The sequence below is a fragment of the Acanthopagrus latus genome, chromosome 4 (genome assembly GCF_904848185.1).
Source record: "Acanthopagrus latus isolate v.2019 chromosome 4, fAcaLat1.1, whole genome shotgun sequence".
Lineage (NCBI taxonomy): Eukaryota > Metazoa > Chordata > Actinopteri > Spariformes > Sparidae > Acanthopagrus > Acanthopagrus latus.
In genome coordinates, this window is record NC_051042.1 from 14,616,635 (window position 1) to 14,630,085 (window position 13,451).

At 39.1% G+C, this 13,451-nt stretch overlaps 1 protein-coding gene across 3 annotated transcripts in view; it reads left to right on the plus strand.

Moving 5' to 3' along the window:
* pacsin3 (protein kinase C and casein kinase substrate in neurons 3) overlaps window positions 1-13,451 on the plus strand; it is a 35,146-nt gene that overhangs the window by 2,468 nt on the left and 19,227 nt on the right. The window contains exons 2-3 of one of the 3 annotated variants that reach the window (XM_037096734.1): window positions 753-893; window positions 3,572-3,638. The exons of 1 other annotated variant lie outside the window; for it this stretch is intronic. The gene's annotated coding sequence lies outside the window, so the exon portion shown is untranslated. The remainder of the gene's footprint in view (window positions 1-752; window positions 894-3,571; window positions 3,639-13,451) is intronic. One more of the 3 variants, XM_037096733.1, reaches the window with a different exon arrangement.

Here is a 13,451-nt window from a genome sequence, read left to right on the forward strand (position 1 = left end):
ATTTGAATAGTCTCAGTAAGAAAACTGGTTACAACAAAATAAAGGAGTAATACAGCAACAACTGAGGTGGTGACAGATTCAAGAAGCCTAGATACAAACTTTCAATATTCTGAACAGAAATAAGTTAATATTCCTCTGTGCAAGTTATGTGAAATGCAGGTCAAAGCAGAAGACTGTTCCTGTCTTGGTAGGTGTGAATGAGGCCAAGTAAGCCAATACAATAATTAAAGACAGAGGGAAGTGTTTTTTTTTAAATAAAGCTGCAGAGTTTGGGGATAATTTTTGGGGGTCTGACAAGTTTTGTTACCTTCCTCCGTTAAACAGTGTCATGTGATTTAACTGTATTAAGTAAGCGATGTTGTGTAATGGATATTTAAGGTTTCACGTCACCAAAAAGTAAATCACATCTGAATAAGGATGTATTTGCCACTTTTCCACATAAAAGTAATGGAAAATGTGACTGATTGTAGCCCTTCAAAAATCTCTCTGATGTTTTCTAATTTACCATCACTGGTCATGTTTTCGGTTTTGCGTAATTATGGTCACATGGTTTCATTCAACAAAACGTCGAAGAAGCAACATTGCTTGACTTTGGGAAAGTTTACAGACCTCAAACCATAAAATTAGTTAAAAAGGCTTTGTGAATCGGAGCCTGTATCATGGCAAACGAGAATAATTACCATTTGTTTTCATGCTTTGTGTGAATGTTGAGTAGACATAAAACTCCTCTGAATAATTTCTAACCACTAAAGGTTTCATCAGATGATCATTGACAGAAATCTGAGATCTTGGAGTTCCTGACAAGCAGCAGTGCTACAGTACAATGAATAGAGGGGCGGCTCAGGCAGGCAGGTCGAAACGTTCCCTCAGCTTCAGGCTTCAAATCCTGCCAGGCAAGTGGAATTTCATGTAGACATGAAATATGTCAACACTGAACGTTAAGCCCCGCCCAGTCTGCATGCTCTCTTCTGGTTGGTTCACTCAACTGCCTGTGCTTTTTTTAAAATTAAAACTTAATAAAGCAACACCTGACGTCAAAAACTTAAGCAGTGCATCCCAGGACAGTAGTTCAGTTGTTTTTTTTTTTTCTTGTCAGATTCATAGAGTTTTAAAACCAAGTGCTGAAGCCTTAACAATATGTGCATGTGTATTTTGTTCCCCATCACAGTTTCTTACTTTATGATCAAATGTTAGAAAACATTAGTATTAGTAATTTATTGGGAAGGCATTTTTTTACATAAAAGGATACCTAAAATAACAGTGTAGAAAAGTATATTTCTTCTATTTATAGTATACGCCTCTAAAAGCTTTTTCATGAAATTGATTTATATAAAAACATTTTAATAGATCAGGAGGAATGAAAGTAATAACATACTAACAAAGCGGAAAGAGCCTAGAATGACAAAAACAAGAATCTGGAAATTAATTTATGTCAGATGTCATGTTGATTGTACTTATAACGCAGCAAATCCTTACAATTGAGAATCCATAGTCCTCCTATTTCGTCTTAAAAAATGTTTTTTGCTCGATTTCTTAGAAACCTGCTTTCAGGAAGTTTTGGTTAAAGCTGTATAATGTTAAGAAATATAAATCCTGGGATTTCTCTGTTACATTTTCTAGACAGCGAGGCTTAACGCAGCCAGGCTGGAGTCAAATGTGAGCAGCAGGAGAAGCAGGTTCTGGATTAATCTTTTGCCGTATTGCCTGCGACATGCAACAGATTGTGCCAAGCCAGCCCTCGCCTGCGTCGCGCTTGCAGGCTGCAGGGCTGGATGCAGAGCTGGCAGGGAGGCAGTTTTGGCCCAACATGGCCTCCCTGATGTGGTTATGGTTAGAGCTAGAGATGAGCTGGGAGTGCAACTGTGTGTGTGGGAACAAGGCTGAGTTGTCCTTTTCGTTCACTCTGCTGTACTCCACCTCTCGTAGATCTGCTTTCGTTTTGTTGTCTGTCCTTGACTCGCCTCTACCACTCAACCATCCCAATGGTTTGTTGTCAGTTAGACACAGAGCCTCGGGTTGTCAGACAGTATAGTAGTGAGAACACCAGAAGAGTAGGAGTGTGACATGTTAATGCGAAGACCTGTAATTACATGTGATTCACAACTTTGAGTTCCTGACAAAACCTGCTGTCACTTCATTGATTCATGAACACGAGAAATGTTTTCAAGAATGTGATACTTCATGACAGTAATATATGCTTTGATGAAATGAGCAATTACGACTTATTATCATATGTATATGACAACCAAGGAGATACAGTAAAAAAAAATCACTTGGTGTATCCAAGGTCAGGAAAAGATGACATTCCAGCTTTATTATAATAATAAATGACCAGGGAAAAGTTTTTGTCAATCAAGAAGTCAGGATAATTTTTTGTCACTCAGCATTCAATCTTTTTAACCGTGACTGGATTCTGTAACTATTGGCCAAATTTGCTGTCTCATTAAATAAACATGGAATACAAACATGAGAATATTCTCATTCCTTTAAAGGTTAGATATTTTTGTTTTTTTCTCATAATGTTTGTTTTTGAAGCTTGATGCGGTGTTCATTGTAATTGGAATAACAGTTCATCAATTCTGAATTAAGCACTCGTATAAAAGACAAATGAAGTGAGCTGATTTTCTGCTTTTGGTTTCTTTGGAACAGGCCTGTCTTTGCACCACGCTTTGCCCTCTAACTGTTCTCTAATGTCTAACTGCATGCCATGATGCAGCTTTAATGTGTTTCTGCATTATTGTTATTATTATTATTATTATATGCTGTGTTCATTACTAACCATTCACTGTTTGTGTTGTGAAGTGGATGGAGCTCGTGGCTCTGGTTCAAGAAACCTTCAGTAGTTGTAAATTTAAATCTATGTGATATTATATTTCTAATGATTGATAGCCCAAGTCAGGATCACTGCCACAAGTGCCCCTTGATCCAAAGTTGATTTTCACAATAAGTTGTCATATATCGTTATGACTCAGTTGTAAATTTCAGAAACAGTAATATATGGAGACTTAAAATAAAAACAATCATACATTTTTAGTCTTCCATACTACTCTGTTGGAAAACTTATAAAATAAAAACATATGATTTATGTTTACTGTGATAGATGTCCTATCTTATACATGTTTTGAGTCTCTAAAAGGTGGGAAAAACATTAAAAAGGCCTAACATAATCAGATTCATAATCACTTTAGTAAATCAGCTCACGGAAAAATCGCATTTTTAAAAGCTGACACTCCCTTCTCATCTCATTGCCCAGGCAGGTAATTTTAGAGGTGTGAGCTAACTGCTCTGACCTCTTCTAAAGGAGGCCGCTGGTCTCTGGCTGTTTCATTAGATGTCCACTACAGGCTCCATGTGTGGCATTTCACCACGACTCCCAGAATGTGCCACCTTCCAGCCGCCATTGAGCCATATATCCAGCGACTGGCCCAGCCTCATCTGAACACTGTTGGTCTGCAGGGGGATCTAACCGCATGTTGCTGTGCTGTCTAACAAAACCTCTCTGTGTGTTTTCCCTTTGCTGTTGCTTCTGCCTGAGGGTCCTCTTCTCTATCTGTCCCTCTCTGTCTCTCAGGCCTGCGGAGACAAAAGGCTGTCTTCTGTTTGGACATCTGTCCATATCTATTTTCGGCTTTGCTAAGGTAAGTCCTGCTGTCTCTCTGGGCTGTATTCTTCCAGTGTTTTTTGTCCTGTGTAACATGTGGTTTCTGTGCTGTTTATGTTGTGAATTCAAGGCTCATCATTACGCTTCTTGTGCCCCTGTCATCTGATGACAGCACTGTAACATTTAACATGCTGCATTCATGATTCCATTCCACAATTTTATTTACATTGACTTTCACACAATGATTTCTGCTCACACCTTCCACAAACTACTTATAATCCTCTCAGGATCTGGATTTGTAATCTTTTTGTAAACTCGGTGATACCAGGTGATACCTGAGTCTTAAGTCTTTAAACACACTTTGAAATGTGATTTAGCATGAAAAGATGGGCATCAGACTGATGTAGAAGTTTTCTTCTAGCTAAATACAAGGCTTACCACTTATCAAAATCCTTGGCTTCAATTTAGACAGTGTTGAATGTGTAAAAGAAGGAACTACCTTTGTCTTACCTCACATTTACTCTATTCAGAAACAGATATTGGTATATAGTTTCCAGAACAGCTGCAATGTTTTTCTAGTTTGGAAATCTGAAGCAAAAGCATGATACCTTGTGTTTTTTTTAGTGAAGAGGAGTCAGTAACCCATTCTTCAGCCTTAACTTTAAATGACATGTTTCTCAAGCAGATGTCTCTGAAGCCTCACATGCTCACAAGACACAAAGTAAAACTGTTGTTTGTTTGAGTTGTGAGGGCATTGCTGGCAGTGTACTCTATGCGTCAGTAGCAGCGTCCCCCAATATGCTGTTGTCTGTGTTGCCAGGTGATTGGACAAATTTCACAGTCACTGTTTGACATTACATATTTCTGATATACTTAAGTGAAATCGATTATTACTTTCTCTGTGACTCACCGGTTGATCTATCTGCCAAGGTGCCATTTGACAGTATGAGTACTGAGTATTTGCTAATAGTTTAGTATCATGCATGACACGGGGTTCATACACTAACTTTTGAATAACAACAAACTATGACTTTACAAAGTTAAATATCCTCCTCTAGGTGACAAATATTGATGTTTTTTCTTACAGATTTAGCATATAAATGCAAATGTAGAGCACAAAAAACAGTAATGCATTCTACAGATAGCTCAACATTCTGTCAAATGATTATTTGCTTTCTTGCTGGAAGTTAGATGAAAAGATTGATACCCCTGTCAAGTCTGCATGGTAAATATTAAGCCAGCGCTAGTAGTTGGTGAGCATAGCTTAGCTGTAGCAGGAGGAAATAGCTGCACACAACATGACATAAAACCACAATGTTTTTACACTTTTACAAGACATTCTGTATAAATCGGTTAGCTTTTGGGTTGCTGGTGGGTGGACTTTGATGCTTTTGGACAGAGCTAGGCTAGCTGTTTCCCTATTTCCAGACTTTTTGCCAAGCTAAGCTCACTGGATGCAGGTGTAGCTTCATATTTATTATATAGACATGAGGGCGGTATTGATGTTCTCACGTGACTCTTGGCAAGAAAGCTAATAAGCGTATTTCACAAAATGACAGACTCTTACTTTGAACTTTCATCTTACCTTCATCACACAAACTAGGATTGTTAATGGATTAGTCATGTCAAGACAATTCAAAACAAAAATGAAACCTTTTTGGATGTCAAGTTTGGTTAATGCTGTGATCCATGCACATTGTAGTATGTGAGTAGTGTACTGTTTAACATTGGTGTAAGATTTAAAGCTGCTGACTGTGACGGTGTTGAGAGACTTCTTCCTTCTTACTTTCTTATTGTCTTGACTCCCCTTTCAGCATGTATGTGCAAACTTGGCAGTCTTGACTACACCGTGGGCTGAAGAAGCAGCGATAATCAAGTCCTGTTGGCATTTTAGAGAAGCATCAGCTACAGCTCAGCCACACACTGCAGTGGGTTGTAACATAGAGACAGGTCTAATAAAACAGCTTGTGGGCGAGCTCATCCAATACGTAATTCAGTCCAAAACAAAGTTACACTTCCAAACTTTTTTTGAGATAGATTATAGTCCTGTTTGTACCTTAGTTGCCTTTTCAAGGGATAGATAGTTGATAGTACAGCACAAGGATGGCTTTTCATGGCCTATTATGTGGTTTATTTCTGCCTACAGCAATCATAATTTTGAGCATGGTATCATTTTCCTTTTTTTAAACAGCGAGTCTCTCATTTCGGAGAAGAGACACAGCAGAGATCTGGTACACATCTGTTTCTCAGGCCAGCTGTTGGCAGAGTAACTGCAGCTGGAGCAAAAAGTTTCACAAGATGCTTCTGTTTATACTGTAGATGTTAGAAGCTTCCAGGCCCCGAAGTGTACCTACATATTCTCAGAAACTCTGCAGGAATGCAGACATACTGAAGCAGAGGAGCTTATAGACTTATACTCGCGCAGGCCTCCACTTGCTTGATATGTAGAAACATATAGACCGAATCTGGCTGCAGGGAAACTGTTGGTGTACATTAATCAGATTAATGACCGTGAGTTTTCCAGTGGAGCTTATGAGGTCTGGACCTGCCTCTCTATCCGTCACTCCCTCCTCCTCATCCCTCCCTCAGCTGGTCTCTCCCCTCCTCCTCCTCCACACTGGCCTGACCCATTTCTCTGTAAACCAACAACCAGGATCCTCTCCTGTCCTGCCATGACTGTCTCTCTCTCTCTCTCTCTCTCTCTGTACCATCACCCATCTCTGTAGCAGATACCTCCTTATTGTATATTTGAGTGACATGATTTCATGTCTCTCTGTGATTGTCTTCTCTTTGTGCTTGTGAACTGAGATGTCTTGTTGTGTTAGTTTCATTCTTTTAATTACATTAAGTCATACACAGGGATCGTAATTGAATTAGAAATGACTGAATCAACTTTGTGTTTTTATCATTATGTTAAATGTCATTGAACTTACAGGAGAATCCAACCAATGGTGCTTTATTGGAAAGATTTAAAGATTGAAAATCTGTAAGGTTTTGTGCAAGCAGAGCACTGACAAATACAGTCATAATATTTAAAAGAATTTGAGACCCTCCCTGCTGCAGGTTTGAAAAGAGGTTGTTAATGGTTTGTATCTTGTCAGCTTGGATTCCCATGGAGACTTGGTCATGGCAAAAATAGCATCAAAACCTCAACAGAAACCTCGCAAACCACCCCTGTTGAACAAACCAGCAGAGCTGAACTGTATGCTCAGCATGTTCCCAAAAATCGTGGCTTTGCCCATAATTTGCTACTACCGGTGAAGCTTTGGAGGCATTAATGCAATACTGATGCAATGCATTTAGTGATTTTGTTGAGAAAACAATTTTGAGATGAACATTCTAACATAACAGTATAAATGGATAGAGGAATCTTAGTCTGGAACCAGTAGTATCCAAGTGGACTACAATTGTCATCTTTGATAAGAATCAAACTACAAACCTTTCAGAGCCACAATGGGTGTCTGTTGGCTTGATAATCAGATTAAAATGCAATTTTGTTTCCCCTGTCTCGACATTGAGTTCATGTTTGCCATTTCTGTTAATTTGCCCTAACCAATAACAGACAGACATATTTCAACAACTCTTTTGATTTGCATGAAATTGGTTCAATTGTTCATGGTGCCCAACAGAGAAATTCTAATGGGTTTGGAGATCCCCTGACTTTTCATCAGTTCAAAATTTAAATCAGTCAGACACTTGAGTTTAAGACCAAATACTTCCCCAACTTAGGACATTAGTTTAGTAAATAAGTAAATGTAATCATGCTAATATGCCAAACTACAATAGTGAACAAGCTAAACATTATACCTATTTGCCACTGTGCATTGCGTGTTAGCATGCTGATGTCGGCATTCAAACAAAGTGCTGCTGTGCTTGACTATAGAATCTTAGCTGACATTAAAGCTGTGGTTGCAATGACTAGTTAATATTTGTTGTTGTTTAAAGGAACAAGGGCATGTTGAGTTGTTATTGGATTCCTTAAATCAAGTTTTCTAGGTACCATGTACATCTGCCAGTTGACATTTTCATCACACTTTTTCTGACAGCAATTTTCAGCTGACAATGAAGGTTGTGTCTCTATTTTTGATCCTGCCAACATAGCTGAGTAGATTTTCCAACCTGTGGAAACAGCCATCAGTAAGCACAATCACTTCAGAAACTGGAGAGGTGAGCAGCGAACAGACTTCTGGAAACTGGTGTGTTTTAATACTAAAATACAAGATAGAATGACCGGTTTTTCAGCCATTTGTGGTGAGGTAACCAAACCTCGATACTCAAGCACAAAGAGAAGTAGAGGTGTTGAATTCTTCTGTGAATGTCATTTGATACCTGATTTATTCATTTAGCTGGTGTATGTGTGCAGATGCACATGTGCATCCCTAGTTCTTTTATTTATATGAGCTCAACACACTAGCTCCACATTCCCTTTAAGCAGTGTTTTGATTCTATGTGACAGAAACCACATCAAAAGATGCTCGTGTCTTGTGCTATCAGACCTCCTCTGCCTCTTCCTCCTCCTCACCCTTCTCCTAACTTCTTTTTTGCTTGTATAGGTCTGTCTCTATTTCACATGTCTTTGGCACACATAATGATGAGCAACACTTTGCTCATCCCAAACTGAGTTTGTATTTACCCGTATTTCCCTCACCTCTCCTTCCCTCGCTCTCCTCTTTTTCTCTTCTTTCATGGCCTCTTTCTTTCCATCACTTTTTCACCTCTTTCAACGGTCCTCCTGTTCTCTGTCGGTCAAGCCTGACAGTCTGCTGCCCAGTTTTGGATCACCAGCCTACCTGTTGCTTTTGGATGCCTTCAGATGGTTAATGGAGTCGGTGAAAGTGAAACCAGTGGCTACATTAACACAAACTAAAAAAAAAAAAATTGTGATGGAGGACATTTTAGAGTATTGGATCATATTATGTTAATGTTCTGGTTCATTCTTCTGTTTGAGGGTCCTAGTAGAATAGTTTTACATACTATAATTTTCAAAACACATTATTATTCTGAGCATTGCTGCGGCATCCCTTTTTAGTGTGTCTTGAACGATCCATTTTAGCTACAGAGTGAGACATCTTGCCTCTATTCAATCTGTGATGAGAGTTGCACATGTGCATTACTTTACCGGCAGGATGTAGCCAATCAGAGGCAGAATAAGGCGGGTCATGCCAAGTAGTGTGATCTAAAATAACACTGCTACAGCAGAAACAACTGTACGTCTGCTGGCTGACTGGAGTGTGTATATTTTATAGTAAATATATTAAAATAGATATTTATATAACCCAGTTACATAGTGATGCACAAATGTATGACATTTTGAGTACTTCTTGATTTCTTCCAAGAGTTTGATGAAAAGATATTATCACTCTGAAGTTTGTATGGGACATATAAAGCTCCTGCCAGCGGCCAGTTAGCTTAGCTTAGCTTATGATGGAGACAAGAAACCTCTGGCCTGGGTCTAGAGTGTACCTTCGTAATGATTAGTTATCAACACTTTATATGTAATTTGGTCAATCTACACCAAGGAGAAGCATAGAACTGCTATGTCCATGACTAATTTTTGGCCATTTATTTTTACATTTAGGTTTTTGTACATTTTAGATTAATGATCTACAAGGTGTTGATCATGGCCCCAACTCTGCTGATAGGTGGATTTAGTCAACTTTGGATGAAGTCAAGATAGCTGTTTACCTCTGTTTCCAGTCTCAATGCTAAGCTAAGTAATCTTGCTGTTGGTAGTAGCTTCATGCTCAGATAAAACTTGATATCAGTTTCGTGTTCAAGCACGAACTCTTGGCAAAAAAAGCAATTGAGCATATTTCCCTAAATGTCAAACATTTGTCCTCTAGTTCAGTCCTCACCACTTGCTGCCAAACCAGCTTTCATCTCTAAAATGGCTGTCACTCACCTGTGCAAGAAAGTTATTTTCCATGTCGCAATACTTTGTCATTTTGTAATTAATGACATGTGTTGAACCTAATTGCATATTAATTCATAGCTTAGGTATGAAAAAGTCATCGTGTTATGTCACATCTCGAAATACTTTTAAACAGCTTGATAAATCTTTGGCCTTAATTTATGTCATATAAAGATATAAAAACGCTCACAGATGTTACTGTAAACTTATAATGTGAGATATTACTTGAGATTCAAGCTATCACCTTCACACCTTCACATTGGCCCTTATTGTATGTCCCATACATATGCCGCTACCCCTCTGACCATACCGTCTACAGCTTCAGCAGGTCCCTGACCTCCAGGATGGGCTGATGTCCTGTTATATGTGTGTGTGTGTGTGTGTGTGTGTGTGTGTGTGTGTGTGTGTGTGTGTGTAAAAATGTGTGTGGTTAAACTGAGGGAATTGAACCCAAGTTCATGATCAGTGATGGCGGAATGTAAACATCCTCAAAGAACACACAGATACACAGAAACACACAGAAACACACACACAGCCATTGGCGGGATGGTGTGTGTCTCAGGGACTCTCCACATAAACTAAACACAGAACTTTCAACTGACCATCTGTTCATGGAGATAATTTCCAAGCCAGGAATTTAATAGAAAAATATTAAGTGGGGTTATGCATTTTTAATTTAGTTATGTTTAAGAAGATTTATTCAAATGTGCAGATTTGCTCCCTGATTCTGACGGGCACGGCTCAATGACATAGAATTTTTGTTTTGCTCTCTGCACGACTTCATATCCCAGGGGGAACGTTAAGGTTAATTCAGAAGTGAAGTGCTTTGCCTGGCTGATTTTTTTTCTTCTTTTTTTGACACATTTTAAGATTTTGTTGGCTCTGCAGTTTCCTCTGCTTTTTGCAATTCTATTATGGGTAAGTTGGCTATGCAGTTGAGTGGTTTCTTTTTTTGGTCAGTTATTTATGAGGTTTTGGAGTTTACACAGAGTGTTTCCTTTTGAAAATTGATCATATGCTGTTTGCCGTTCTTGTGTTAAAGGTGCTTTTTCTTTTCTCTGCTTCATCTCACCTTTTGTGTTGAAACATGTTTTTTCATAAAAGATGCACAATACATCACTTAAACTAATGAATAACTTGTAAGTACATAGCCACTCTATCACTAACATCAGGGCCAGTTTTGTAATGTCTATTTGCAGTGCCTGAAAACTGATACCAGAAGTCTTGTGTGTACTTCTGATTAATTAGTGTACCAATTATCAAATGTTGGTATGCTATCTAACAAAACTGAGATGGCAAACATTATTCCTGCTTAACACCAGTGTGTTAGCAATAGAGAGATGGTAGCATGACTCAAAACTATTTGTTGTTTGCTTTTTAGGATTAAGATAAGAATTAGGTCACGTGAGATCAGACCGAGTATCCACACACGCACGCACACACACACACACGCACGCATGCACACACACACACACACACACACACCAGCACTGAGCCTATCAGGACCCAGCACGTGTAACACAGATCTGTTTGTGTTTGAATGTGATCGACCCTGACAGAAGGCTGTGTTGCAGTTATGGTTGAGTGGCTGTTTTCTATGAGGGAGCATGTTGCATGAAACACTGCGTTGAAGGGTAGCTCTCTGTTGACTCTTATGATCGGTGTCTGCACAACCCCAGTCGCTCCAGAGATAATACAAGTGTAAGCAGCCAAACCTACTTGGTTTCATTGAGCCACACCCAGATACTCACACACACGCTGCTGTCCTGTGGGATATAGGAGCAGTAATTAGTGATCCCTGGCAAAGTGAGTTTTCTCATCCTCACTCATGTTCTAGCATGCTGGTGGCAGATACCTCTGCTGCTAGCATACTTTTCATTCACTTGCGACACACCCACACCCACACACGCTCTGCTTTTCCCACCTGTGCTGTACAGTATGGAGAGAAAATTAGAGCCCAGCTGTCTAAGGGATTAGCTGCACTGTCTGATAGGTGCGATGTTGTGCTGTTATGTCGATGAACGTCAGCATTTGCTAAACTTGAATGTCAATTGTAACTCAGACAAAACACACACGCCCACAAACACTTATTAAACCTGGTCTCTTTTAATTCATAGCTCAGCCCAGAGTTAGCATGTCGCACAAGTAGGTGCACGCTCCCTCTATCTTCTGCTGTTCACTGGTCTGTTATTTCAGTCTTACAGTCTGTGGAGTTTATTTAGACTCGCTCCCACATTGTTCCCAGCAGATTTCACCAAGGCTGCTATTGTATACTGCATCTAATTTACCACCAGCTTGCTCCCAGTGCACAGATCTGCTGCAGTTATTTTGGGAGTCAACCAGTTATTTGCAGTGAGAGAGAACATTGCGAAACACGGGGAGGAGGAAAAGTAACCCGGAACTTCTCAGTCTTGTCAAGTCAACCTCATGCAGAAGCAATTCAAACTGCTTTACAAAGTAATAACTCAGTAAAAAAATGAATTGTGACACAGGTGTAGTCCTTACTGTTCTGGAAAAATCTACCTTAAAGGTCCACTCAGTATGTTTTGACCATGTAAATGACACATATTTACATATAGTTTGGTTTTTTGGAGAGATTTTGAAATGTAGATACAAATTAACATTTGTTTTGCCTCTTACAAACAGTGTTGGTACAGACACATCTTTGACATTAATAACTCAGACCTGGTAACATAAAACTTATAGTTTAAATGCAGAGGATCTACTACAGTCTCTTATCAAGGATGAATATGATGTGGCCTTCATCAGGCTTTATCTGGTTTGATGATGAACTTGATGAAGGTTACAAGCTGAGATCTAATATTCAAATAATAAAATTGTTCTGTCTACTACAAGTATTACTGTTTTTACCTCAGTTATATTTTACCAGATGTTAATGAAGAGGGTTAGGGTTCTGTTCTTCTCTGACTCACTGCGTTAATCAAGAACTTCAACACAACATATCCTCATTGACAAGCCTCCCAACCTGTCAGGGGTGAGAAGTAACTTTTTAGTTTCATAGAAAGGAAGGAAAGTGTGCAAGTGTGACATTATGTGCTTGTGCTGTTGAAATTCATGCAGCGGAAGTGAACATGTACTGTATGCTTATAAAAAAATGACAGTACAGTACAATGACAGTTTATCGTTGCACTCCAGTAACATTGCTGACTCATAATGTTAAACAAAGGAATAAAAATCGATGCAGCAGAACCGGAGATATTTTCTTTTTTGAATCCCCTGCAGTTTTCTCCTACTCTCAAAACATTACGCCTACAGTACCCACAACTTGAGTCAGAATCAGGTTTATTGCTGAAAAAGTTTTCCCTTTCTTACATTTCACATTTAAGTAATTTTATGTTGCACGCACAGTACACGACTGCTTTAGATTGCTTTTAGAGATTAGGAGCAGCTACAGAGGTCTTCTTTCTAATTCCACACCCACAGTTTTGAAAATAGTATTTTTAAACAGTTCCCTCTGGAATCACAAAATGCTCTATACAACTTCATGGTGAAGAACAGGCACCTTTTTAAATTCTGTCTTGTTTTTTTCCAGTGATTGTTTAAGTATCACCTTTTACTTGATGAGTCTCTGTTTGCAGACAGTGTATTCTGCTGGGTTTCATTTTCTTTGTATTGCACATGTTGGTCCAGTTTCTACACCCACAGTTGTAGCACATAAACCAAAATCCAATGCACAAATCTTTAACCGTCTGACTCGATGTGACTTTGACAGAGACAAGACTTGCGTTTTTCACAAACAAGCTGGCCAGTTTTGAGCAGTAGGTTTCTGGTTTATTGCTGACGGAGGATCAGGACACACAGCAAAGGACTGGAGCAGTGGCGTGTTTTCCTCCCAGGTTGTTGTGTCTGCCACAGGATGTTTTATGGCCTTGAAACAGGTTTTTGTCCAATGGGAGGACAACATAAAGGAAGTTGATG